Below are 27,111 nucleotides of genomic sequence, written 5' to 3'. Positions count from 1 at the left end.
AATTAGCATCACACAATGCTACCAGGCTAGGAAAGTGAAGACTGGCATGTGCTTCCAACTGAGACTCCCATACTTACACATGCTCTCTGTAGAGGATGTGATAATGTATTTTCATAGAAAAGCAGCAAAAATTTGACTTTCACACAATGTTACTACCCCACATTTTGTCTAGGACGCTGTGGAATCAGTAACATGTGGCATTAAAAGACTGAACTGGTGATGGATTAAAATGGCCTGGAGAAACAGGCCAATAGAGCTTTTGAAACCTTTTTATTAAAACCAATTGAAACGAAACTGGTGTGCTGTAGTACATAGTACCACTCTGATCACCAACACTTGCCTACGCCGAAACAAAAAGTACTTAGCTAATCTAAAAAAGGAAACAAAAGCCAAGTACTCTATATTTCCCTAGCCAGTAATCAAAAGTACATGTGGTGCCCTCCGACTTACGAAACTAGACAAAGTGGACTTCTACACAGTGCAAATGTATAGACATGCCCCTCTTAACGGTTTTAAACCCCAGGTGGCATAGCAAATCAGGCTCTTTTAAAACAAAGTTAAAGGTGTGCAAGTAAAATACCAACTAAAGGCACTTCCCCTAACAAGAGCCATTTTTCAGATTGACATAATTTGAAAATGCCTGTTGCTCTTTACATTGTGTGTAACTTTCATGAAGAATGGATTAAAAGAAACAGCCCAAAACAACTTTGAAAAAAAGTCTGGTTCCATTGACCCCAACACAAGAGATAAGAGAACAAACTAAAACACAGCACACATGATCAGTCCTCTCTTCAGCCACCTTGAAGGCCTCTTTTAGGTCCTAGGCTCCTCCCCCATGTAGACCAGCCAGGTCTCTGATTGGTTAGAGGCCCAGGGCGGGTACATCTGTATGAAGGGAGAGACCGAGAGACTATATCTCTAATCAGCTGTGTACTTGGTTAAACACGGTCGCCTCCGAATTTCATCTCTGAACATGTTCCTCAGACCCCACTGCTTTACTGAGTAGAAATCGGCTTCTTCTGTTTTATTCATTTTTATTCATTAAACTTTCCCGTACTCATCTGACGCTGAACTTTTTGGCTTCCCTGTTTCAGTCTTTATTCTATGTCAGCTAGTCCTCACAGATTAGTGATTGCTCACATGCTGCGCTTCAGCGTGCCCAGCAGTGATAAGGCACAGATAAATATCGTATATCATCCACCATTGTCCTTGTGGTCAACAGCCATAATGCTCCCCGCCCCATTCTCTCTCTCCAGTCCTCGCTCTGTTTATCTCTCTTCCTCTTTCTCTTTGTCTATAAATAAATGAGAGATCAAAGATCAAATGCAAGAGAGCCCATATACAATTTTGATTTAAGTCTTAGAAGTAGCAGTGATATTAATTATTTCCCACTGTGTATTTCAGTTGGCATACACAAGGTTTGGATTTGATGGATTATTCTTGCATGCAAAGTTTTGTTTTGCAGAAAGAAAAAAAAAATCTCTTACATTTTTGCCATATTTATCATTGACATCAATCCAAAGAGAAAACAGATGGAAGTGTGAATGGAACCCTGTCAATATACAATGTTTACTACATAACTAAGCATGTAAGTACAAATACATTCAAATAATATAGCAAGATGACAGCTGTGTCCTCCTATACTGTTGGATATAAAGGTTCTGTGCAGGTACATTTTTCATCCATCAAAGTACAAACAATGTAAATATTCCCTCAAGGGTGCAACAGTAGTTTTAAGGTTCAGCTGTAAACCTTACATAAGTACATATTTGTACCTTTTCATAAACAAATGTTTTAAAACAGAATAATAAAATAAAAGCCTGGAGGAGATGCAGGGTGTGTGAAGCCAGTACGACTTAGAAAATGGTACAGTAATGCTCCCTGACTAAATGTACTAGGATGTACCCTTGAGGGTCCCACCCCAGTAACAAGAGGGGTACCGCTCCAGTGACAATTTATTACATTTATTTCAGAGAGTGCAGCCAAAGCTGTTCCTAAAGGAGTCACCAGCATTATGTTCCCCTTCAATGCGACACTAACTTCCATACAAGCAGCTACCTGAACTCACCTTAGCTGCCTTGCAAATTCTCTCTCATGTACATCTAAAATGCCTAAAGGAGATGTTTCTGAGGTGATTAGATATAAAATAATCCATTTGCAGAAGGAAGGGGAAAAGAGGAAAGGAAAAAAAGAAACAGGTGTTCATAAAACTGGTGTTTAAAAAAATATTAAAATGAGACTGATAAACACCATGCAAGACCTGGTGGACCAACAAAACTGCCCCACATCAGATAAACAGCACTTAAAGATTTCATCTGTGAGTGAGCGGAGAAAATCAGATCTGAAAACATCCACAGGTGTTTGTGTCCATCCTTCCACTGCAAGAAGAAGACTCAGTGCTATGAGTCTGAAAGAATGTGTTGCTGTAAAGAACCTCACTGAGAAAAGAAAACAGGCAAAAAAAGAAGAACATTAGCTCTAGAACACCAAAACTGGACAGATTGCCCAAACACATTGCTGAGATAATCATTATCTCCAGAGTCCAAACCTCAACATCACAGAATGTGATTACTTGGATTGTTGGAAGCAAACCATACAACCAGTTTCTAAGACTGAACTTTGGAGGTGTGGAAAAATGTCCCTGCAGATTAAATATGTGTGTGTTCCTCGTGCTGAAAACTGGAGAATCTTTACTTGATTGAAAACTTGATTTTTTTTTATTTTTTTAATTTAGAACCATTTGCCAACTGTGTTTTGCACACTGTGGAATTAGACCTCCGCATTTAACCTATCTGTGCAGTGAAAAACCCATATGGGGTCATTGATATGATATGCATTTTTTCTGTTCAGTATTTTCCCCAAAAAATAATTTAATAAATATATCTGTCAGATTGTTCAACAGTACCTCTTTTATGTGAAACAATTATCAGAGTATCCATATAAAATTAATTTTACTTTTGTTTAACGTCCAAAAGTCTAAAAATGTGAGGTGGTGCAACTGTCCGGCCACATATGATGATTAAGTGAACTATCAGTTAAGGTAATTTAGTTACATAAAATTCTAAATAAGATAGATTGGCATGATTTTATGTTTGAAAACTTAAAAATTTAAACTATGACAAAACAAGACCATTTTAAAAGTACTCAACTCACTGGAAAAAAGGTCATACTTTCTCAAAGGTCAGGTGGCATGATCAAAAACAAAAACCAGGACTTTAATTTTGAAAATCTTTTATGAAAGACAGGCCTTGGGATTGCATCATGAAGAAAATGTAAGTATAAAGTTCAAAAGCAAAGGTTTCTACTGGTACCTAAGCAGATGCCTGCGTAATTTGAAATTAGTCTGAAAAGTCAGGTGGTGCAACCAGTAAGTCAACTGATGCAACCAAACCAGCAGTTTTAATAATTGAAATAGACAATTAGCAGGTTTGATAACACTGTTTAAGATATAAAATGCACAAAGATTTCAATGTCAGTATATATGCCCATTATGTCCTTTTTAATAAGATTTTTTTTAAACTGTCATTTTAAAAAACGTTTGTTATTGATCCATACATCCCAGTTTACCAGCTAACACAAATGTAGAATATTATTTAATTAGCCCCTGAAGCTGTTATCTAAGTGCGTCTGGGAGGAAGCAGCAAAAAAGAAAATCATCCCTTCTGATTACACGTGTCTGAATGACCCTTCTGTATTATAACGCGAGAGGTGGCTCATCAGCATAAATCATCTTCTTAACATGCGAATAATGTGCACACAGTGTCATAAAGCTGATGAGGCCACAACCCTGAGCGTCTGAACACACCTAGCCTCGCGCAGGGGTGATCGATTGCAGAGCGCCATTTTCCTAATGCCATTTAGGGGGAGAAATGAATCAATTCCGTATCTAATGTTTTAATGCACTGTATTTATTTTCAGTGGGCGGGTAAATGTGCTGCAGGGTGTGGAGATAAAGGATATTTATGACAGCTGAGAGAAATGTGTCTAGGAGACACGATGGCCTTTATGCTCGCACGGTCGTACATACATACATGCACGTGGAAATGTGGGGGGAGGCTTAAAGGTTTGAAGGCCAAGCAGCTCACGTGGCATGAGAATAGCCATTATGAATATTTTTAATGGGTAAGAATTCCTATAATTAAAGCAGTTTCTCATATAATTTAATATGGTTCAAAGGAAAAGAGATTTTAGTAGGGACTTTAGTTAAAGAGTGCTTTACTGCAGCTCCGCAGTGGCACAGCCCTGTTTAAGATCACAAGTTTGATGCCTGGCAATGCCACAGCCATCCGTGATCAGGAGTCCAAGCCAGCATTATTGCCCTCAGCTTCTCTGGGTGGGTAAGAAGTCCTCCTGTCTCCGCATCACTCAGTGCAATGCTCGCTAACACAGGTGTCTGTTGACTGGTTAGCAATTAGGGTTCTCCTCCAAGCGTGTTGAACTTTCCGATGACGTGTTAGCAGCAGTTTCAAAAGATGTGGTGGCACTTCACGTTTCTTGGAAGAAGTAAGTGCTACCCTTTACCCTCCCAGGGTGTGATTGGGGAGATCTAGCTAGCATGTTTAATTAGCCATGATTACATTGGTGGCAATAATAATAATTTATAAACGTGTTCTATTGTTTTAAACATGAGTGCATTTATATTCACTTAATAGTCCGATAACTGCAGCAAATCACAATCCAAGTAATCCCAAACAAATTCACTGATTTTGAGGTCTGGACTTTGGGTTGGCCAGTCTGAGAACCAAGAACACCGGCAGCATCTTTGTTTTGAGGTATCTTTTCCTTTTCTCAGTGAGTTTGTTTACATGCACTTAATAATCTGATAACTGGAGAGAGAGAGAGAGAGAGAGAGAGAGAGAGAGAGAGAGAGAGAGAGAGAGAGAATATAGTAACTGATCCTCATAACTTGCAGAGGCATAATGTAGCATAATGTTTAAACAGTGTAAAGGACAGCTAGTAAAAATAATGTTACAGTGAATGGAGATGCACAGTTTCATACTGACAGTGACATTGATTTGAAGGGCACACATCTAAAGAACCATTTTAGCAGTCAGATGGTTCTTTGAGCCGTCGTGTTTCTATCTATAACCTCTGCCTTTACTGAAGACCTCGAGAAGAGTTCCTGTTTTGAAGAATGTAGAGCTGCAGCTTTTCTGAAGCGAACTCTGACTTTTCGAAATAAACTCTGTTCTGGGCCAGCCCGGGCTGAACCGGGCACATCCAGCCTTTACATTAAAAAGCTGAGTGACTATTCAGAGATAAGGGGGGATGACAGCAGAGGTTTGAAGTGCTGTGTCCCAGGCACCTGCTGTCTGTGCTGGGTAATCACAGCCTTGGCCCCGGCCTGTCTTTCTCACCAGCCTGCTTCACTCACAGCAATCTCAGCTATACAAACATGCACACATACATACACACGCACATCACAGCCAACTCAGAGAGATAGAGCTTCCCTGAGTGCAGCCAGAATCAGAGTATGGATTCTTTATCATGAATTCTGCATCTGCCCTGCTTTTGCTTGCTATGCGTGTTGATCTTCAGCCAGCTGTCCTGAATTTGCCCATGAAGTGGGGAAACAAAGCTGGAATAGAGGAACCTGATGCGTGCTGTCCAGCTGGAATATGCTTTTCTGTCTAATGTTTGAATTTCAGTTTGCTCCCTAAAGAACTAGCTTTATGCAAATTGGTGGCGATGCAGTAGGGGGAATGGAGTTCGTGGGCACAGTGTTAACTTCTGGTTTAATAGGAAGAGCTACTCTTGACCTCTTAACCAACGTTCATCCACTTTCTCAAGAGCTGTAGACATTACACTCTGTTAAGTTGAGGGAAACAGTAGAAATGGCTATACGCTGCATTTTCACATGTGATTTGAAATGTGTTCAGTTTTAATGTCATGGCTTATTTGTGTAGAATTTACTTGACTAGTGTGCACAATTCAAGTCAAAAGAAGGCTGTGCATTGGCCGGGAATCGAACCCGGGCCTCCCGCGTGGCAGGCGAGAATTCTACCACTGAACCACCAATGCTGAGCTGGAAGGCAATGTGACCACATCCAGCTGTGACCAAAGGGTCAGCTAAGCCTGTTGTTTCAGCAGAACATGCTCTTGCTCTTTGTTGTTTGTTGTATCTTTGTAAGTCTATCTATCTATCTATCTATCTATCTATCTAAAACTGTTTGTAACATTCTTGATAAATTAGTGCTTCAACAGACTTGGGGTAATACAGCTGGTGTTTTTTTCTCATTTCTTTCATGTCCTTGCTCATTTGAATAGGCAACAGATATTCCAGGCAAATATTTTTATTTTAAATATTTATATTTAAATATGAATGCTCTTTTACTCACATAAATGCTATGGAAAGTGCATGTTATGGTGTTGCTGAATTAGGAGTTTTTTTTTAAAAGCTTTGTTGTGCATTGGCCGGGAATCGAACCCGGGCCTCCCGCGTGGCAGGCGAGAATTCTACCACTGAACCACCAATGCTGTGCTGGAAGGACATCTGATCCTAGGTCAGAAGAGCCTGTTGCTTCTCCAGTGCATGCTCTTCTCTCTGTTACTTTGACTTCCTTTTTTCTGTGGTTTCACAGGTACATACAGTTTCATACATATATAGTATAGACTGCAACAGACAGCTGCACTGGTCTGGCAGAAAAAGTGGGTCTCAGTCCGCTTCCAAATGAAGCCTGGTTCAGTTCACTGCTGGTGGGAACGCAGTCCATGATGAAAGCAGGGAACTCAACAACAGAGCTCGCTTTCCTCCGATCATTTCTGCAGCATGAGTTGCTGTAACATAAAATAATACTGGAGGGATGCGTTTGATTTTGGCTCATAGATCATAATGTATTTTTGGCCCTGAGTGGTTGAAGTCAAATCTATACTAAAGAAGCAGATATTCGGATATTATTATTGTTGATTGTGATGACGCTAATCCAAAAGCCCAGTGAGTGGAGTTTGGTTTGGCTATTTCAAATGAACCACAAAAACCCTCAAAACTAAAAAGAAATCTCAAGACCAAACCATTACAAGGGAAATCAAGTGGAGTAAGTTCAGTGAAAATTGGTAGGTTTTTTTACTGAAAATGGTTTGAGTGCATCGGACACAAGCAGTGCTGCACTGAAGTGTTGAAGAACTCCAGCAGCACTGCTGTGTCTGATCCACTCGTATCAGCACAACACACACTAACAGCACATCAGTGTCACTGTGCTGAGAATGAACCACCACCCAAATAATACTTGCTCTGTGGGGGTCTCTGGGAGTTTACCTAACGAAGTGGCTGGTCAGTGTTTTGTGTTAAAGAATGTGCATCTCTTAAAAACCTTGCTGTGCATTGCTGGGAATCGAACCCAGGCCTCCTGCATGGCAAGGCATGCTCTCGTCCTCTGTTGTTTTTTCTACCTTAACTTTGTTTGTGTTTTACAGGTACATACATTTCCATACATATATAATAATAATCTGATGTATTTTTGGAAGCCTAACTTGAAGATCAAGGAATTTGTAGGCAACCCTACTTCTTACCAGATTTAATAACATTCATTGAATGAATGTGTTATGTATTCAGCATTCAAAGCACCAGATTTACTGCATTATTTGTACAGACTAGTGTGTTTCTTGGAGTTCAGTCTAAATATTATAAATAATAAAATACTGACCTCCATCTATTTTCTATGGTCTAGATGCAGAACTCTCTGTTGAAAATGTCCTGCAGATCAATGAACCATGAGGAGGTTGTATGAGATGTTCATAAATCCCACATCAGCTGTATTTACCTGGAGCTCATCTGAACTCTGAGTTATGGCTTATGGGAGTTATAGAGAGCACTAATGGTTCTGGCTGTTCCTGTTATCTGTAGGTAGTGGGTATGTGCTCTGCAGTGATGTTTTACTTTTCAGTACGATGGGTGCTGGATGATTTTGGATTAGTGTGACTTTTGGGGCACATGCTTTAACTGTTACATCGCTAAGACTTCATTTCTTAAAAATGTTAGATGATTTTAAATTAATCTGAATGAGGAAAGTTAGTCTTAGGGTTTACAGGTAATTCTGATTTAACTAGAAAAAGCAAGAAAGAAGCTTTTACACAGTTCTCACATCTAGATTTTGCAATGAGCTACAAAACCTTTCATGTTCATGTGAGCGTATAATCTAAGGCCTGTTTTAAATTATGGTCACAAGGACATTTTGGTACTCGTCAGTGGTGGACCACTTGCCATTGTAATCCAGTAGTCCATTTTATCAGCTCCACTTACTGTACAGGTGCACTTTGTAGTTCTACAGTTACAGACTGTAGTCCATCTGTTTCTCTGATACTTTGCTAGCTCCCTTTTACTCTGTTCTTCAGTGAACAGGACTCCATGGACCCTCACAGAGCAAGCACTCTTTGGGTGGTGGATCATTCTCAGCATTGCAGTGACACTAATGTGGTGATGTTATTAGAATGTGTTGCGGTGGTACGAGTGGATCAGACACAGCAGTGTTGCTGGAGTTTTTAAACACCTTAATGTCACTGCTGGCTTGAGAATAGTCCACCAACCACAAATATCCAGCATACAGCATCCTGTGAACACTGATAAAGGACTAGAGGATGACCAACACAAACAGCAACAGAAACAGGCTCTGCTGACCCTCCATTCACAGCAGGGTGATGTCACGCGCTCTGCCAGCTCAGCATTGGTGGTTCAGTGGTAGAATTCTGGCCTGCCACGCGGAGGCCAGGGTTCAATTCCTGGCCAATGCTCAGTGAGTGTTTCAAGAGATGCACATTCTTTGATGCAGTGTTATGCCTGTATGATAGACTCATGCAGTTTGTACCTCAGTCATTCACACCACAACATAGTGTCCATAGCATTCATGTGAGTAAAAATAGAGGGACACTTAAAGGAAGTCTTGTCTTAAAATGTCCAAATCAATGTTCACTGCAGTCTTTAATCATGGAAATATGAAGGTTACACTACAAAGTAATAAAGCCAGTAGCAGTACTGCATGTAAGTGTAATATGTGCCTTAAGTCTCTATATCCGTTGTCTTCCAAACTGGATGAGGGTGTGAAAGAAAAGACAAAAACACAAGTCCTATTACCCGAAGTATGTTACAGTGCTAATCCATGGAGAATGTTACAGACAGTTCTAGCATCATTTTTCGCAATGCAGAGAGCTGAAGAACCCCCCTCACCCTCACCCATACCTCTACTCAGCGGATGCAAAATACAGAGCCAAGTTCCTCCCAAAAATCTTTGGAATCATCTAATTTAGGTAGGCAGTCTCATCTATCTATGCGGATATGTGGGCCAAAAATTGTTTATTAGTGAAGGGATATAGATTATCTCCCATAATCAAATTTGAATCTTTTTAATATAGAACATTTTTCTTAAGGATATATTTCTTAAACCTAGAAAAATTGGGCCACATTCACCAACCGTTCTTAACAAGGAATTTCTTCTTCTGCTTACATTCACCAGTGTTTTCTTATTTTGGATTTGTTCTTAGGTAAGAACAGAATCTACGTACTCAAGAACACAAATGTCCAAACAGTTCTGTGGTTTAAGACTTTTTCTTAAGACCTTTCTCATGAACAAATTTAAGAAAAATGAGATTCACTAGTAACATCTACATTTTGCAGTCATCTACGAAACTTATCTTTGTCCACCATTTGCTGGGGAAGTGATGGCACCAGCATGTTCTGTGGGAAGAAGATAAGCTAGTGGAAGAGGTGTGATGCTCTGGGCAATGCTCTGCTGGGAAACATTGGGTCTGCCCATCTACCTAAGCACTGTTGCAGACCAGGTACACCCCTTCAAGGCAGTGGTCTTCCCTGATGGCAGTGGCCTCTTTTAGCAGGGAATTGCACCCTGCCACATGGCACACATTGTTCAGGAATCATTTTAAGAACATGATTAACATTTGAAGATGACCTTAAAATTCCCCAGGACTCTGCTGGAAAAGTCCAATCCATGATGGCTCCAGCTTTCAACTCACAGGACTTAAAGTATCTGCTGCTAATATCTCAAATACCACAGAACACCCTCAGAAGTGTTGTAAAGTCCATGTCTTGTAGACAGTTTTGACTTTGCCTACAACCTTCATCCATATGAGCCCAGATGTGCCATTTCAGCAATTTTATTGCAAAAAGCATCAGACCGTCATCAGCTGTCAGTCATAAATATCCTGGATGATGCTATTTTAATGCTGTTTAAACTGCATAGTTTTTGGCTCTGTATGACACCAGATTTCATCTGAGATGTGCTTTAGCCACTCACTAGCACTTCCGCACATTGTGTATCTTTGACTGCTTTCTCATATTCTGCTGATCTTGCAGTCAGTTCCATTAAAGTAGCTCTGTGGCTGCAGTGCCTCCACTGGAATCGCAGTGAGCCTGAAGTGAATGCAGAGCTCCCTGCTGAATGAATCCAGCTCACATGTTCTGAGCTCCACCAAAGATGCAGATGTAAACCAATAGCCACTCTCAGCCTATTAGTGCAGCTTTACATGCAAACAAGTGAGTGAACAAGGCAGTCAAACTTCAGTTACACAGTAACAAGATACAGACGAGAAAGTCAATAGCTTTTCATTTAAGGACATGTTTTACAAGCCGGTAGGAAATGATCAAGCTGAACACAGGTTTTCAGGTATTAGTGTTCAGTTTGTCTTTCGCTGTCTCGCCACACTTTGTACATTCTAAAGTTACCGCATACCGTATTGCTCCTCTCTGAATGCTTAGGCCTTACATTTTCTTTTTACGGTGCCTACACTAGAGCTTTAATCTTTTTATAGCCTGACAAGAAAAGGTCCACAAAGAAAAGATTCCACAACCTCATTCAGATTGGTTTGATGTCCAGTTTACATTTACAGCATTTGGCAGATGCTCTTATCCAGAGCAACTTACAATGTGATAGTTTTGCATAGGCAGGCAAAGGTAGTGTTAGGATTCTTGCCCAAGGCCTCTTACAGGTACAGTGTTGGGTGTTTGTTCAGGCAAACACCCCAGTCTACACCGCAGAAGGCAAAGGTGTTACCCAGTACACCAGGGGTCTTTAATTAAAATTCAAAAAGGTCCAGTTAGGGAAAATATCCACAAGCAAAGGTCCAGAAAATCATAATATCTAACTTGCATCATGATTTAGTGCCATAAACTGTATAGTGAAGTAGCCTAGTAGGTATATCAATATCTTATACAGTCAACAACTGAATGTACAGTTGTTGTACAATTCAGTCATATTTGAATAACATTTATTTTCAGTTTTAGATTTTAAGAGCACACCATGTAAAATAATCTGGCTCACCTTTCTTCTCCGACTGCTGTTTCCCGCTTCGTCCCTCCTCTGTATGTGTGCCACTCACTCAAGTCATCGTCATCTTGCTCATCGTAATGCACAGATCTGATTGGCTGAGTAACATCACGTGTGATATTTACAGTGCATGCGATTGTTCTGTGAGTCCTCCGGGCCACTAAAGCTACTGTAAAGGATAGAAGAGTTACGGCAATTAAAACAGGACCACCCTGTCGAAATTAAATAATTCTCCATAGTTTATCGGCTATAGGTCCAGGTCCGCATAGGAAAGCATGGGTCTGGACTCGGACTGCAGTCTGCCTATTAGTGACCTTTGCACTACACTATACCAACCACCAAAAGGATTAATTGTAGAGACATTTACAAACTTAGCATTATTTACAGTAGAAGTAAGAATTATGAATATCTGTAATTTTTAGCTCATTTTCATTTAATGAAATTATCATGCTTGTTGTATTGCAGTAATATTCTTATTTTCTTGTTTTGGTTGGAAACAAAAAAGGTTAAGGTCTTGAAGGACAAAATTGTCCACTCATGGTACTATGGACCACGGTACCTAGGTAGATACAGCCAAGTAAGCTTTCACACATTATAATAACTACCAACACAATTAGGAACTGACAGTGGAATCACTCACTCACATTTAATTTTACAATGGATGGGAGCAATTCCTGAAAGTTCTACATATGTCACTGACTTTAAATAAGAGTTGTAGTCTAAGCACGTTTTAGTTAGTTGTTAATAATGGAAAATAGAAGCAGCTCTGTAAAGTAAATGACTCTTTTACTGAAAATGTCACTGTAAACCTGATATTAGGTAGAATATATTTTATTACAAGCTTTAAGTAAAACATATTGAATGTTTTATACAAGCTTTAAATGTCTATTTTTAATGTAAAACAGCCACAGATGTTCATGTGCACCAGAGTTAGCTGAGTGCTGACATACTATTGTAAATCCCATAGAGGTGCATGGAAATTAACATTATAACAGAAGCATTTTTCTTGTTTCTTGACAGAGTTTTGACATGTATAGTTTGAACTGAAGGCCTAGCTCTAACCGCTACAGTTTGACACTGTTTCCTGGTAATCTGGCTGCAACTGGTGACTCATGCATGATTTAAAATTTGAGGTGATAAAAGTAAGAAAGATGAATAAAACATAAATACTAAAGCCAGCAAAGTTCTGTTAAAAGAGCCATAGAAGCCCAAAACATGGACCCAACCTGGGCCCAACAAATATTACACAAACAACAGCTGGACCTGACATCAAAGGTCAGGTCCTGTTAGGTTTGGACAAATATTTCTAACTTTATAGACCTGCGTCTGGATTTTGGTCACTGGTGAATGTTCACATGCTCCATGGAACATCTCTGTTTTATTAGCTGTTAAGTGTGTAATCAGAGAGTACCTGAGAGAGAGCCATTAGCAGATGGAGTTCAATAGTGCTGCAGTTCAGGGGTTATAAACTAGCCATCAATCACTACATTAACAGCCTCATGCCACCTGCAGCCTCTCTGTCTATGACAGTGCCGTGCCAGGGCTTGATAAGACTCAGTATTACACACATCTACGCATGTGATTATCATTTTCAAGACTGCAGTGTGTTTAAACCAATGTGTAATCACTCAGCAAAGCTCATATATGTACATGCGTCATTAATGACAGAGCTGTTGCTGCTTTACAAGGAGATGTACAGTTGTGTTAAAAACCAGAGACCACATCTCGTTTGTTTAATTTTCAGATAGAGCGGCCATTCATTTCTCACTGTCTGGAAAACAGCATATATTTAACATAAAAGTACACAGCCTCAGTCACTGCATATAACATCTGCATTTTCAGTGTTAAGTGTGTCCACTCTGTGCCTTTATTGCAGCTTCTGTTCTTTTCAGGATACACGCTTTCAGATTTTCAAAGAAATCAATCTGCAGGGATATTTGTCCATACCTCCTCAGTTCAGTTTTAGAAGTTGGTTGCATTTTCTGCTTCTCTCAATCTAAGTAATCCCAAACATATTTACTGATGTTGAGCTTTGGACTCTGGCCAGTCTAAGAACTGAGAACACCAGCAGCTTCTTTGTTTGAGGTATCTATTTCCTTTTGTTTGTTTCTATTAACATAGTATAGAGCTATGAAGTCTAACTGCTCTTTGAAGATGTCTTGAACATCACTTTATTATTTCAGAATCACTTTAAACTAAATGTAACTTTAAAAAAAGTGAATAACACATTTACTGGCAAGAGAAGCTAATACAAAGCACAGCAGAATTAGCTGAAGTCCTTACACACAGAGTTTTTATTTTAGGTGCTTCAAAAGCAGATGTTGTGAAAGTCACATTTTGCTAAGAAAAAAGTTTAGAATGTGATCAGCCACAGTTATTGCTTATGTATAGTGACCGCTGAGCATTCAGTTCTGTTTATAAAGACACAAAGGCAGAATTTGACACTCATCTCATGCTTAAGAATTAAACCCTTTCTATAGATCTGCACAAATCAGATTTTTTTTCCCCTAATGTGATTCAGATCTGATGTTTTCAGGGCTGTGTGAACAGGTAAATCTGATCTTTACAAATCCAACCTGAGTCACTTTCATATGTGGTCCTAGATCTGATACGTATCCGGTTCGTGGCCATGTAACCTTAATGTGACTCTCAGATCAGAATTCATGTGTTTTATAAAGACTGTAAGTGGTGGAAAAGCAACATATCTCACCTTTTTCTCCTTCGTCTCGCTCTAATAACAAAGCTGAGAGCCTATCAGAGTAAATTATGTTCTCAGTGAAGCTGATTGTGCTTGTTAGTTTCTGCTGATGATGCACGTGACATTACTGAGTAGGATGTGGTCATGTGGGTCGATTCAGGATGATAGCTCGTTCACATTAATGACGGATTTGAATCACTTAGCTAAACGAGTGTGAACCATCGTGTCAGAGAGATCAGATTTGAGCAAAAAATTGGATTTGAGCAACGAGGGGTGTAATATGAACGTAGCTTAGGACTGTCATAACATAAATAACCAAGTAATACAGTATTTTTCCAAGGCTAAAGTAAAAAGCCAAACAATGAAAACTGAACAACAGCAATCCTTACATAGCCTTTCAAATGTCAAAACTGGAAAAAACCAAATCTTTAACAAGACTATAAAAACACTGTGACTAGGGATTAAGCCTAGTCCTGGTCTTCACAGCATGCTGAATGGAGATTCTCCATTTAAAATGACATGTTTATATAATGATTGAAAATAACCTAAATAACCTAATGTGATAATAAATGCATAGCCTTTATAATAAATGGAGCACCGTTTCTTTCTGTAACAGGCGGCCGTAAGGGAGTTTAAAATATGCACCATCATCAAAACATATTTATTTACTTCATTTCTTACTGAGTAACTAAGTTGATTCAAGTAATCATCACAGTTGCTAAACAACTTTGGCAGATACAATACAAAAGTAACTCATCTTTTCTTACTGACATGCTGTGAGTAAACTGTGGCTTTTTTGGCAATTCAAGTGTAGCATATAACCGCATTTTCTTCCCTTTTTAATTTTCACACGCATTTCATTTTCACTTACACTCTCACGTCTCTTTCCTACCGATTTTGTCAGAGTAAATTAAACTCACATTACGGCCCAATCTGTTTGAACATGCCGGGACTCCTGTCATGTCTGTGTGGGAGATTAGCAGAGCTTAATGCTTCTGCTTTCGTTTGTGGAGGTTTTAGAGTCTTAGGTCAAAACCCAGGAGGGGTCCTGCAAGACTTACACAGCCCAAACACAGTCACTCAGCCAGCGTCTTCCGGCGGGCTCTGATCAGAAGATGCAGGTAGAAACAAAAGGCAAAAGTTTGGACCTGCCAAATAATTGACATAATTTATTTCATAAAGGAGGTTAAATGTAATTTTTTTTCCCACTTACAATATTTATGGATTTATCTGCTAAAAAAAATGTATACATGACCATTTCCCACCTTTTCTTCATCCCTTACAATGAAACCATTGTACTGTACTGCTAAGACTAATATATGTAAATGAGCTCTGTCCTGATTGGCTGCTCACTATTATGCTTCATTCAAAAAGCAGTCCAGGTTGAAACACTGATCACACCAGCATGAATGAGTGGAGCTAAAGTGCTAAAGGAGGAATAGGCAGATTTATGTAAGTGCTAGTGCCCAAGCAATGTATATATACACAATTTTACTAGTATTGGCAAAAATCTGATGATTGTGAGTGTATTATCTCTTACTGTCATCATATCTTCATTAGTACAATATTTCAGTTATGCATTAGAGTCCTAAACATTAAGCCGGGCCATCTTCTTGAACCTGCTGCGTGTAATGTTAATACGTAAAGATGTGTGGGGTGGTCCAACAAAACTCCAATAAAATCCAGCTCAGTGTCTCTTATTTTGGAAACAAACTAGTGGAGTATGAATTTTATCAGTTGTTACTGCCTGTAAGTGGAATTTTTAGCCTTTTAAAATCTCACCAGTGTGGGCCACTAAATTTTCACAGCAGACCTCGAAGTTACAATCAATTTAAAACATGCTGTTCTTGCCTCTTGGTTTCCATATATGAACTGTATAGAAAGGCACATTTTGAAACAACTTGGACTTATTACATTAGATGCATTTACATATAATCTCATAAGTGTACTGTTTTGGCAACAATTCTTTCATCACATTTACAGGCACGTCAGTAGTCTGATAATGAGAAAACTCCAGGTCTACATGAATCGGTCAATAATCAGATTTCTTTCTTTCTCAAACATCTTGCTGCCGTTTTCCAAAATAATGTCCATTTACTGGTAAATATTTGGGAGTTTATGGGTCCAGATTCCACACAGTGTGGTCATTTGTTGGCATTTCATTATTGTAGCCTTGAAACAAATATTTAGTGTTTACTGTTTCCCAACCAACTGTTCTCTGCCCGGTTCTCTTGCACAGTTGAGCAGATGTAGAAAAACGAAAGACAGAGGAATGGTATACAGAGCTGAAAAACCTGATTACTAAGCTAAGATCCAGATCTCTTTATTGGATTCATTGAAATCTGATAACAGCTTTAATCCAATCGGAGAAATCCGAGTATGCTGTTTACGTGACCACTTTGGATAATTGCCAAATAGATAATGATTACTGCCGTAGGCGTAGATTTTAAGGGGTTGAGGAGGACATGTCCCCTTCAGTATTTGGAAGGGATGAACCCCAGCCCTCGTCCCCAATCTGCACTTTTGACCAAAAAGGATATATTGTTATATGTTTCTTTTAAAGCCATACCCTTTGCTGCTTCAGGATATATTTTGGTTTGTCCATCTGAATTTACACAATTTTGGTTTGTCCAACTGAATTTACTCTTAATGTCACAGGCGGATTTCTAGACTTCGGGACACATTTACCTCAAATCAGTGGGATCTAACTGCTCACCACGTGCAAACGCACTCACTGCCAGTGATTTTCAGTGACTCGGCCAGGCTGATTTTGATTCTTCTGATAAACAGAAACAAGAGCTCTAATACAGATGCAGCACTACAAACGTTTTGGCAGCTTTTACTACAAATACCTCCAAGCACTTGGACAAATGAGCTGCATTTCTTCATGGAGCAGCATGTAATCAGACTGCTCAGAGCTAACAGATGTCTCTCCAGCACATTGCAAAGACCTGAAATCTGCGTTCTCCTCTATAATTGGCAAAAGCCATTTTATTTGCTGAAGTCACCCAAAGCTTTGATGCAGCTGGTTCCATGGCTATAACTTTCTGCACTGATAAATCGAAGCTAGCTCGTCTGGTTAATATCTCCTTTTCTATTAAGACTTTCCCTTATTTCTTAATGACGACTGGCCCGCTGTGTTTCTCTTCAGCCCTCTAATCAATAGCTCCTCTCTCAAAGAGAGCAAAAATATAAAACAAAAAACAAAATCGATACTGAACTTGGAGCAAACATTTTCAGAAATGATGGGCTTTGTAGCATTTCATGTTGTTGGATCTGTGTTTTATTTATTTATTTATTTATTTATTTATTTGCCCACCCACCCAGCTGTGACTGGCCCACATCTGAGGTCCGGAAAACACATCCATCTTCAGTGTTAACAGCAGTTGAGAGCTAAAGATACACTCTGCCTTTTGAATTAAAGAAGTCGGGGCGTTCGCCAGGCATTAGAGAGATGATTAATTTGTCGCTGTTGAGGACTGTTGAAGCTGCCCCTCTCAATAATAGGATTGCATGCTCTCTCTCACTCCCTCTCTCCCTCACTGTCACTCTTGCTCTCTCTCCCAGCCTGCAATTGAAATGGAAATTTAGAAGCAAGTCACTGTGGCAAGGTAGACATTTTTTTAAAAAATCTGCCGTGGCTAATGAATCCGTCTGAAGAAGCACTGTCGCAGCTTCACGCTCCACTAAAAGCTTGCAGAGACATCTGCAGTGCAGCGTGCGGGGGGATAGGGTGAGGTTAACGCGGCTGGAGTAAATGTAGAATTGTAGCTTATGACGATTTACACCGATCAGGCAAAATATTATGACCGTCTCCTTGTTTCTACGCTCATTGTCCATTTTATCAGCTCCACTTACTGTATAGCTGCACTTTGTAGTTCTACAGTTACAGACTGTAGTCCATCTGTTTCTCTGATACCTTGTTACCCTGTTCTTCAGTGGTCAGGACCCCCATGGAGCCTCACAGAGCAGGTACTACTTGGGTGGTGGATCATTCTCAGCATTGCAGTAACACTGACATGGTGGTGGTGTGTTAGTGTGTGTTGTGCTGGTCTGAGTGGATTAGACTCAGCAGTGCTGCTGGAGTTTTTAAACACCTCAGTGTCTCTGCTGGACTGAGAAATATCCAGCCATCAGTGTCCTGTGGGCAGCGTCCTGTGACCACTGATGAAGGACTAGAGGATGACCACCACAAACTGTGCAGCAGCAGATGAGCTACCGTCTCTGACTACATCTACAAGGTGGACTGACAAGGTAGGAGTGTCTAATAGAGTGGACAGGGAGTGGACAGTGTTTGAAAACGCCAGCAGCCCTGCTGTGTCTGATCCACTCAGACCAGCACAACACACACTAACACAGCACCACTGTGCTGAGAATTACTGCAGTGCTGAGAACAATCCAGCACCCAAATAGTACCTGCATCGTGGGGGTCCTGGCCACTGAACAAGAGGGTCAAAGTAGCACACAGCGCAGAGAAACAGATGGACTACAGTCTGTAATTGTAGAACTACAGAATGCAACTATATGGTAAGTGGAGCTGATAGATCCCTTATAGAGAGGCTGAAACTACAACCAGCAATGTGTAGTGACTGCATAGGCTTCACAGTAACTGGCAGCTGATTAGAGGTCATTATACCATTGTGTCATTTTTACCCGTTTCCTTCTGCTCCTTCTTAAAATGTTTATTCTATAAGCTTTTTTTTTTTTTTTTAAATGTGGTGCTGCTATTTTAAAGGCAGATTTTTTTCAGTCCAGATTGTTCACACTTTTCAGTTATCCATCCATCCATCCATCCATTTTCTAAGCCGCTTCTCCGTCAGGGTCGCGGGGGGGTGCTGGAGCCTATCCCAGCAGTCTCCGGGCGAAAGGCACGATACACCCTGGACAGGTCGCCAGTCCATCACAGGGCAGACACACAGACACAGACAGTCACTCACACACTCACACCCAGGGGCAATTTAGCATGTCCAATTGACCTGACTGCATGTCTTTGGACTGTGGGAGGAAACCGGAGAACCCGGAGGAAACCCACGCAGCTTTTCAGTTATCATTATGTTTAATTTTTTGCAATATTGCCCACACTTAAAAAGATCCAGTCATGCTATCATACCGTCATAATTCATTTTCAGCCCTGGAAATAAACGATCAGCACAAGAATGACGACATTTTGAGAAATGGTTCTAACATATTCAACAGTTTTGTTCCAGAACCTACACAACGTTATTAATACATCTCCCAGAGTTCCTTGGCACTGTTTTAGCTTTGTAGGGGCATGGCTATGTGAAGAATGAAAGAATTTAGAACCATTTTGCCAACTGTGTTTGCACATTGTAGAATTAGATCTCCACATTTAACCCATCCATGCAGTGAAACACCCACATACATGCACACTAGTGAACACACACACTAGGGGGCAGTGAGCACTCTTGCCCAGAGCGGTGGACAGCCTTATCCACGGTGCCTGGGGAGCAATTGGTGGTTGCTCAAAGGCACTTCAGTCACAGACTGTCAGCCGAGGGGATCGAACGGCGACCTTCCGGTCACAGGGCTGGTTCTCTAACCTCCAGCCCACGACTGCCCCACACTGTCTGCACTGTACTGCGTGACCACACCCCTGCATCGAAACTTGTCATTGAATAGTGGGCAAGAAGCGAAGCAAGTCATCACCACACTGCTGCACTGCATCACACACAGACAATCATTACAAAGAACATGTGAGGCATATCAGTACTCAGGTGATGCGACCATCATGTGATTAAAATTACATCTGTGCAGGGAACAGAGTCATCTGAGTGTGTGGTAGTCACATGATGTCCTAGGGAGTTCTGGGAGACTGAGTCTTTGGAAGCAGGTACAGTATAGGGCATGACGGCATCTGTAACTTACATGTGTAAGATTACATACATTAATAGTATGACGCAACAAAATGCCCCAAAATGAAAGAACTCATTTTAAATAGTTGTCAAGCAACCAGTCATGTGAATAGCTTTCTTCTAGGCTACAGAGAGAGCAGAGCCTTTAGACAGTCGCAGAAATGGGAAAGTCACGGCTGTGGAAAGTACTCTTAAGAAAGGCCAATACACAACAATACAACTAAATGAAGGCAAGCCTGAGAAGAACAAATGATGCAATTTCTATGGGAGCGGGATGAAATCTTGCAAACAGGACTGGGATAAAAAATTCCACAGACCTTTGTTTCTATCCAGAACGAAATTTAAGTATGTTTAATAAATTATGTATATTTATTAAACAAATCTCTGACTGGTCTCACAGGACCAGATGTGATTTCATAATCATACAAACATAAGAAAATTTGATCTAAATGTGGGTGGGAACAGACTGAGGTAATAAGCTTTCCCTACACAGACAGTATTCTGAGGCAGAAAGGCACCCAGTCATGCCCGAATCGAACGTGTGTATAAAACACTGCCTACAGCACGGGCAGCAAAACATCGAGACAGCTGCCGTCAGATTCGGACACAGCCTGAGTATGAAAATTTGAAACCAGTCCAACACTGTGTGACACATGAGCACATTAAATGCAGTAAAAATAAACTTTCTTGCGAAGGCAAAACAGTTTCTTTAGCTAACGGTAACATTTTGTTTGCTGGCTTTTGTTTTTGTGGTATTCATTGTACCAAGACATTAAAGTTAATTGCATAACTTTTACAGTGTTAATGACTGTAAAGAGAATGACTGAATTTCGGAGTTTCACCATTCAGTGAATGATCTGACACCCTGTCCTGCATCTGCCATGGTCAAACCATTCATTTCCCACATATGGAAACAAGCTGCAAACTGCCCATTTTGAACACACTGCTTTTATGATGGCGCTGATGTTTTAAAGACCTCATTTCTGCATTTCTTGTACATTATTTGTTTCCTTGAGGTCCACTTATAACACTTGTACGAAGCCCTTCTGGTGGCATACCGTATTAATAAAAATAAGTCGTGACCACAGCTTAGTAAGGCATGGAAACAAGGATCAAGCTTAATAAAGCTGTTGTGAAGGCTTAATTATCTCATTCCCACTCTTTAATAAGTCATGGCCACAGCATAATAAGGCATGGAAACAAAGATCATGCCTTATTAAGCTGTGGTCAAGCCTTAATTATCTCATTCTCACGCCTTACCTAGTTGTAGTCTGACATTAGGATCTCGTTCCCATGAGTTACTAAGTCATGTCCACAACTTAATTATCTCGTTCTCACACCTTACTAAGTCGTGGCTATGTATTATTTTTATTTATATGGGATATCACCAGTCGGGCTCTGAAAGAAAGGGTCATAACTCATTATTATATGACCATCATCCCACCCATCTTTACCCCTTACAGAGATAAATGAGCTCTGTTCTGATTGGCTGCATTGGTTTACGGCTCATTCGAAAAACACTCAGAGGTAAAACACTGCTTGTAACAGGGGTGCACAACTCCGGTCCTGAAAGGCTGGTGTCCAGTACAGTTTTGGAGATTTTCCTCCTTAAACAAACCCACTGAACCTGCCAATGAACAGATAAATGCATTCATTTGTGTTCTAGTAGGTAAATCACCAAACTGTGCTGGACACCGGCCCTCTAGGACTGGAGTTGTGCACCCCAGCTTATGACTTCAGCGTGAATGGGCGGGGTTAAAGTGCTGCAGGCCGAATAGGTGAATATAAGCAAATGGGTTGGTTCTCATGGCATCACTGAAACAGTGAGTTTAAAACTATGTTTATGCAGCTGAGTTTCCACATATGGAACATGCGCATTACTTCAACCTCATTTATTTAAAAAAGTGAGGGAAATAGAGTTTTCCATGAAATGGGTCCTGTAAGGAGCATTTCATCCCAAACTGTTTGTTGAATAAGGCACAAATCCAGGACAGCCAATGAGAACAAAGGTCAGGCACACTAACAAAAATGTGTAATCCTGGATACTGGATAGAGGATGGAAAACTCATGACTGTTTTTCCACACAAACCCACACAAATGTCACAAGTGGACATGAATAATGTAGGAGTTGACTCCTTTAAGTCCTGTTATGTCTGTGTGAATTCTGTAGGATCACCACAGAACCGGCTCACATCACCTTGGCTAAGAGGCATGGCAGCGAGCCTGACTGCAGCTACCGAGCAGAAATGAAAGACACACAGCGAGAGCGTTCCTGACGCGGCGCGCATGGCCGCAGACTTATCCCAGTTAACCTGTTTTCCCTCAGATTCTCCTCTTTCGCTGTGTTCTCCCTCTCAGCTTCTAATCAGTTCCAGCATCTTGTGCTCCGTGTCAGGCCGAGTCAGCATGAACACGCGCGCGCACTCAGCCTGATGCCTTTCCCGGGACACTGACAGTTGTGTGAGTAAATGTGCCAGCCGCTGTAGGGCAAACACGCCGGCAGGCTCTCACGGCCTCTGTCTGATTACGCTACCTGCTGCTGCTTAGACAGTATCATTACGCAGATGGTGAAGCTTTTCTTCAGCCATTGTTCCCTGGATTCTACTTGACTTCAACTTAGCTGCATGCCTGAAGCATGACTTGGTAAAACAGAAAGCTCTTTGTCTTCTTTCCAGATGAATAACGGCAAAGGTTTTTCCTGAAGATTGACAGGGAAGGGGCAGAAGGTCAAGGCCGTTTGGTCAGGCAGACACAGGGCAATGGTTCATTCACTGAACGGTGATGAATCTTTAGATGCTAAATTGATGGCGCCGGCTTTTTATGGGCTCTAAGCAGGATTTTTTGGGGACCTCTGTCTTACTAGATGATGTACTAGAAAATTAAACCATATCTAAGGAAAATAACCATAAACTGTCTGCATTCTCTACATTTATAACTGTGTTGCTGATGATTGGATGCTTGTTTGAGGTTTTAGTGAAATGCAGTTTCAATTACAGGTAACTTTCTCCGCATTTCTGATGCTTAGTTGGATCTGCGACTGGTGGCAGTGATGCTTTGTACCATTATAAATGCATCCCTTTTTACATATTTAGGTAATATGATTTCTTTTTCCTCATTTGGTTATCCATGTTTCATGTGATTGGCTAATCATCATTAATATCACACTTATATCACTCATATCCATGCGCATAAGGATAAATCACAGCCTGAGGATCTAAACATGGATTAACAGAGAAAGTCATTAACCACTGAGTTAACTGCATCTGTGTTCAAGTTTTGTGAAGCTGAAAGTGTTTAAGTTAAAACTTCTTCAGTAGACAGACTCCAGATCGACTGCTTCTTGCTGTCAAACTACAAGCCAGAACAGATAGCATAACATTTTTTACTGCAGTAAAAACCTTTATCTTCATGATTGTTCTCATCTTTTTTGAGACACGATCAACCAGTTGCTTTGGGGTCTGTGTACCTTTTGTTCCTTTCGATTTTCATCACAATTCCAGTATTGAAAAACGGGAAATGGGTCAGTTCTTGTTTATGGCTCTGTTATTGACAGTGGAAAAATCAAGAAATTGCCTTGTTTTACAGTTTCACGAGTCAATCATAAAATCAAATAACAAACAACAATGGAATAAAGGGCTGTATATTGCCTTAAGCAGAAACAGACACGAAATAAATTCACAGAAAACACAGGCCTGTTTGTTAGTGTCGTGCAGAATCCTGACTTCCCTTAATGTGCATGTGCGTCTTGCTGACATATGGCACTATAGGCACACTCACAATTTCAGTTGTTTCTATGTGTAAATAACAGTTAATCCAGAACTTTCCTTCACAACAAATAGCACAACATGACCTGTTAAGGTATAAACTGTTACTGGGGCAGTATGCCTCTTATCACTGGGGTAGTCCCCTCAAAGGTACATCTCAGTACCTTTAGTCAGGGAACATAATTGTACCATAATCCATTGAAAGGATATTTGCTAAGTTGTACTCACTCCATGCAAGCCGTCTCGTCTACAGGCTTGTTCTGTTTTAAGACTTAAGTGTATGAAAATGTACAGATGCATACTTTTCCTCTGACAAAAACTTACTTAAGGTGCACAGTTGGACCTTAAAACCACTGCTGTACCTTTGAGGACACATTTACACTGCTTGTACCTTGATGAATAAAAATGCACCTGCACAGGACCTTTAATTCTAACAGTGTAGGGGTGAACAGGCCAAGACTAACTTGGCTTAAAATGTAATGTACACTCACTTAATTGGGTACACCTTGCTAGTAAAAGGTTCGACCCCCTTTTGCCTTCAGAACTGCCTCAATTCTTCATGGCACACTTTCAACAAGGTGTTGGAAACGTTCCTCAGAGATTCTGGTTGGTTATTTGAGTTCCTGTTGCCTTTCTATCATCTGGAACCAGTCTGCCCATTCTCCTCTGACCTCTCACATCAACAAGGCATTTTTGTCCACACAACTGACCGCTCACTGGATATTTCCTCTTTTTCGGACCGTTCTCTGTAAACCCTAGAGATGGCTGTGTGTGAAAATCCCAGTAGATCAGCAGTTTCTGAAATAATCAGACCAGCCCGTCTGGCCCCAACAACCACGCCACGTTCAAAGTCCCTTAAATCCCCTTTCTTCCCCGTTCTGATGCTCGGTCTGCACTTCAGCAAGTTGTCTTGACCACCTCTACATGCTTAAATGCAGTGAGTTGTGGCCGTGTGATTGGCTGATTAGCCTTTTGTGTTAACAAGCGATTGAACACCTAATAAAGTGGCCGGTTAGTGTATGTACTATGCAGTTAAACAGATTCCAGCACAGTGTGCTCTTAGTCATGTTCTTGTGTTCCCATGGCAACTTTTTGTGGAACAATTTCTCAAGATTCACCCAGAAGACACTTATTGTACCGTAGAAGTGGCATTTTTCATTATACATATTTTTCAGGTTTGTTGTGTGTTTAGGTCACAAATTCTTGACTGTATATTTTTTTTTCATCCTCTCGGTGGCTGTAATGTAGCATTGTTTTGAAACCTGTTAATAACTGACAGTGAGAGTGAGTCATGCTTAAGTACAGCCTCCACACGATGGGGTTTAGTTTTAACATAAATAAGGCTCTTCACTAAAGCAATGAATGAAGTACATATTCCTTCCATATGAATTCAGCCTCCATATAAATTCCTTCCATATGAATCCATATGAATAGTTTGCAGTTTGGAGGTGTTAAGTGCTGGAAACAAACACTGTTTTAATTTGTAGCAGATGTGTGTAGATTGCTTGTACAGAAATGATTTATTTTGCTCAAATATTTGGAAAATTATTAAGCAAAAACCAAACAGGTTGGCCCCACTCTCCCCTACTGGCAGTCAGAGTAGGGTATGTTTGAAATGGTATGTGAAATTGCAGCTGCTTGTTTAAAGACTGCTGTTTTTGAGAGGTACACTTTTGACTAGGCAACATCAATAATTCAGTCTGTTAAATTTTAATTTTCTGAGAGTTCCCATAAACTGCATAATAACTGTGTCACTATGAATGATAACTACTTGTGAGATGAAAACAAGGGCGTGGAGATATTAAGGCTGGATGTTGAGATCATTTGAACTTCAGGAAGCCAGTTTAACAATGAAAACAAATAAACCAGTGTGATCTGTGGTCCAAGTGGTCCAAAAGTAAAGCAGAAGCAGTCAGGGCTTAAAAGTAATCTAACTGCTGATTACATTGGGTCATGGAGTCAGAAACTGATTACATTTCTCAAGTAATCATCCCAACACTGGTCATTTTGAAATTTGCTTTTTTGAGGGTTGAATGAAGCAGAAATCTGCTTTACACTTTGTGTTCCAGAACATCCTGTACATTTGCTTGGAAAAGTTTGGGTGCCCTTGGTCAATTGTACATGCTCTGTAAATATTCAACAATGTTTAGACCTGGTGATTGGGAAGACCGTGGAAGATGTTTGACTTCATCCTGGTGTTCATGAAACCAGTCTTGAATCCATTTAATAGTGTGTCTGGAGAGATTATTGTCTTGGAATGAAGGAAAATGTTCGCAACGTGGGAGGCACCTGATCCTGTGAAATGGTCTCGTATTCCAACATTCAACCACACAGAACAGTCATCAGAGCTAACAACTCACCACACTTTGCTACAGACATTGTGGGCTGAAGGAATTCTTTGACTGCTCTTTGTAAACACTTGCAGATGTAGGAAAACAGCACTCATCAGTCCATAAAGCTTTTTTTTCATAACCATATTATGTGCCACCATGTCCTGTTTTTTAACAGCCAAAAATTTCAGTTTTATGAAGATAACAAGTATTTGTGAAAACTCTTCAGAGACTGCCAGACCTCTTTTGCAGATTACACATGCTACTAATCAGCACTTAATCAAATATGACTCATCTTTGCAGCTGCTGTACTAGACATAAAGGTAAAACTGTTTTTACGGTCTTTTATATGTTGTTTGTGTTATATTGTCCACCCTGTGAAAACACAGACACTTTCCTAGAGTCTAAGTAGTCTTACACTGGCTCACCGACAACATACACACACACGAAAACATGCACACTCATCACATGCGCGCAAGTGAGTGCTCATAATTGAAATTTCCTCTGGCTCTTCACTCTCCCATGCAGCCTACAAACCCCAGCAGCAGCACTCTATCCATATTAATGCAGTGACATGCTGTTTACAATATTCAGCTCCTAAATAAATCCTAAAAACCTATATGCAGCAGACGGAACTCAAGCCGTGTAGAAACATACAAAAATATCAGTAGTTTGCCAGGGTTGGGTATTAAAGGAATATATTATGGTGTTTCGTAATCAGGATGCAAAAAAGATACATGTATTCAGTGTCAGTTACTGAAAAAGGCAGCAATCGCATTATAGATGCACTGACACATCAAATGTGTTTTTTTAGGCAGCAAAATGACTTTGATCTTGCAAACTTCTGCAAGCGAAGTCACTCCACCAATGTCTGTTGTCTCTGTGGTTGGCATGGCAACATCCAAGCTGACCTGACTGTTGGGTCCCAGCAAACACAGCTTTTAACAAACACCAAACAGATTAGGTCATCCTCTGCTTTGTCATGTGTGGCGCAACACCTAAAAAATTCAGCTTAACATCAGCGGGGCTATGATGAGTGAGTTAGCAGCCAGTCAATCCTGAGGTAGCCAATATATTTTGCCAGTAGATGGATAGATAGATAGATAGATAGATAGATAGATAGATAGATAGATAGATAGATAGATAGATAGATAGATAGATAGATAGATAGAT

General features: G+C 40.4%; 1 protein-coding gene and 2 non-coding genes across 3 annotated transcripts in view; 1 reads left to right on the top strand and 2 right to left on the bottom strand.

The window, feature by feature from the left end:
- Positions 1-27,111, top strand: part of atrnl1a (attractin-like 1a) — a 383,555-nt gene that overhangs the window by 309,757 nt on the left and 46,687 nt on the right. The gene's annotated exons all lie outside the window — the stretch shown is intronic.
- On the bottom strand, positions 5,951-6,021 carry trnag-gcc. Its single transcript has one exon. It is a non-coding gene; the product is annotated as a tRNA-Gly (tRNA).
- On the bottom strand, positions 6,407-6,477 carry trnag-gcc. The gene has a single exon. It is a non-coding gene; the product is annotated as a tRNA-Gly (tRNA).

This window comes from Pygocentrus nattereri, chromosome 5 (genome assembly GCF_015220715.1).
Source record: "Pygocentrus nattereri isolate fPygNat1 chromosome 5, fPygNat1.pri, whole genome shotgun sequence".
Lineage (NCBI taxonomy): Eukaryota > Metazoa > Chordata > Actinopteri > Characiformes > Serrasalmidae > Pygocentrus > Pygocentrus nattereri.
The sequence above is the reverse complement of the archived record's forward strand: the minus strand, read 5'-3'. Positions and strand labels throughout refer to the sequence as shown.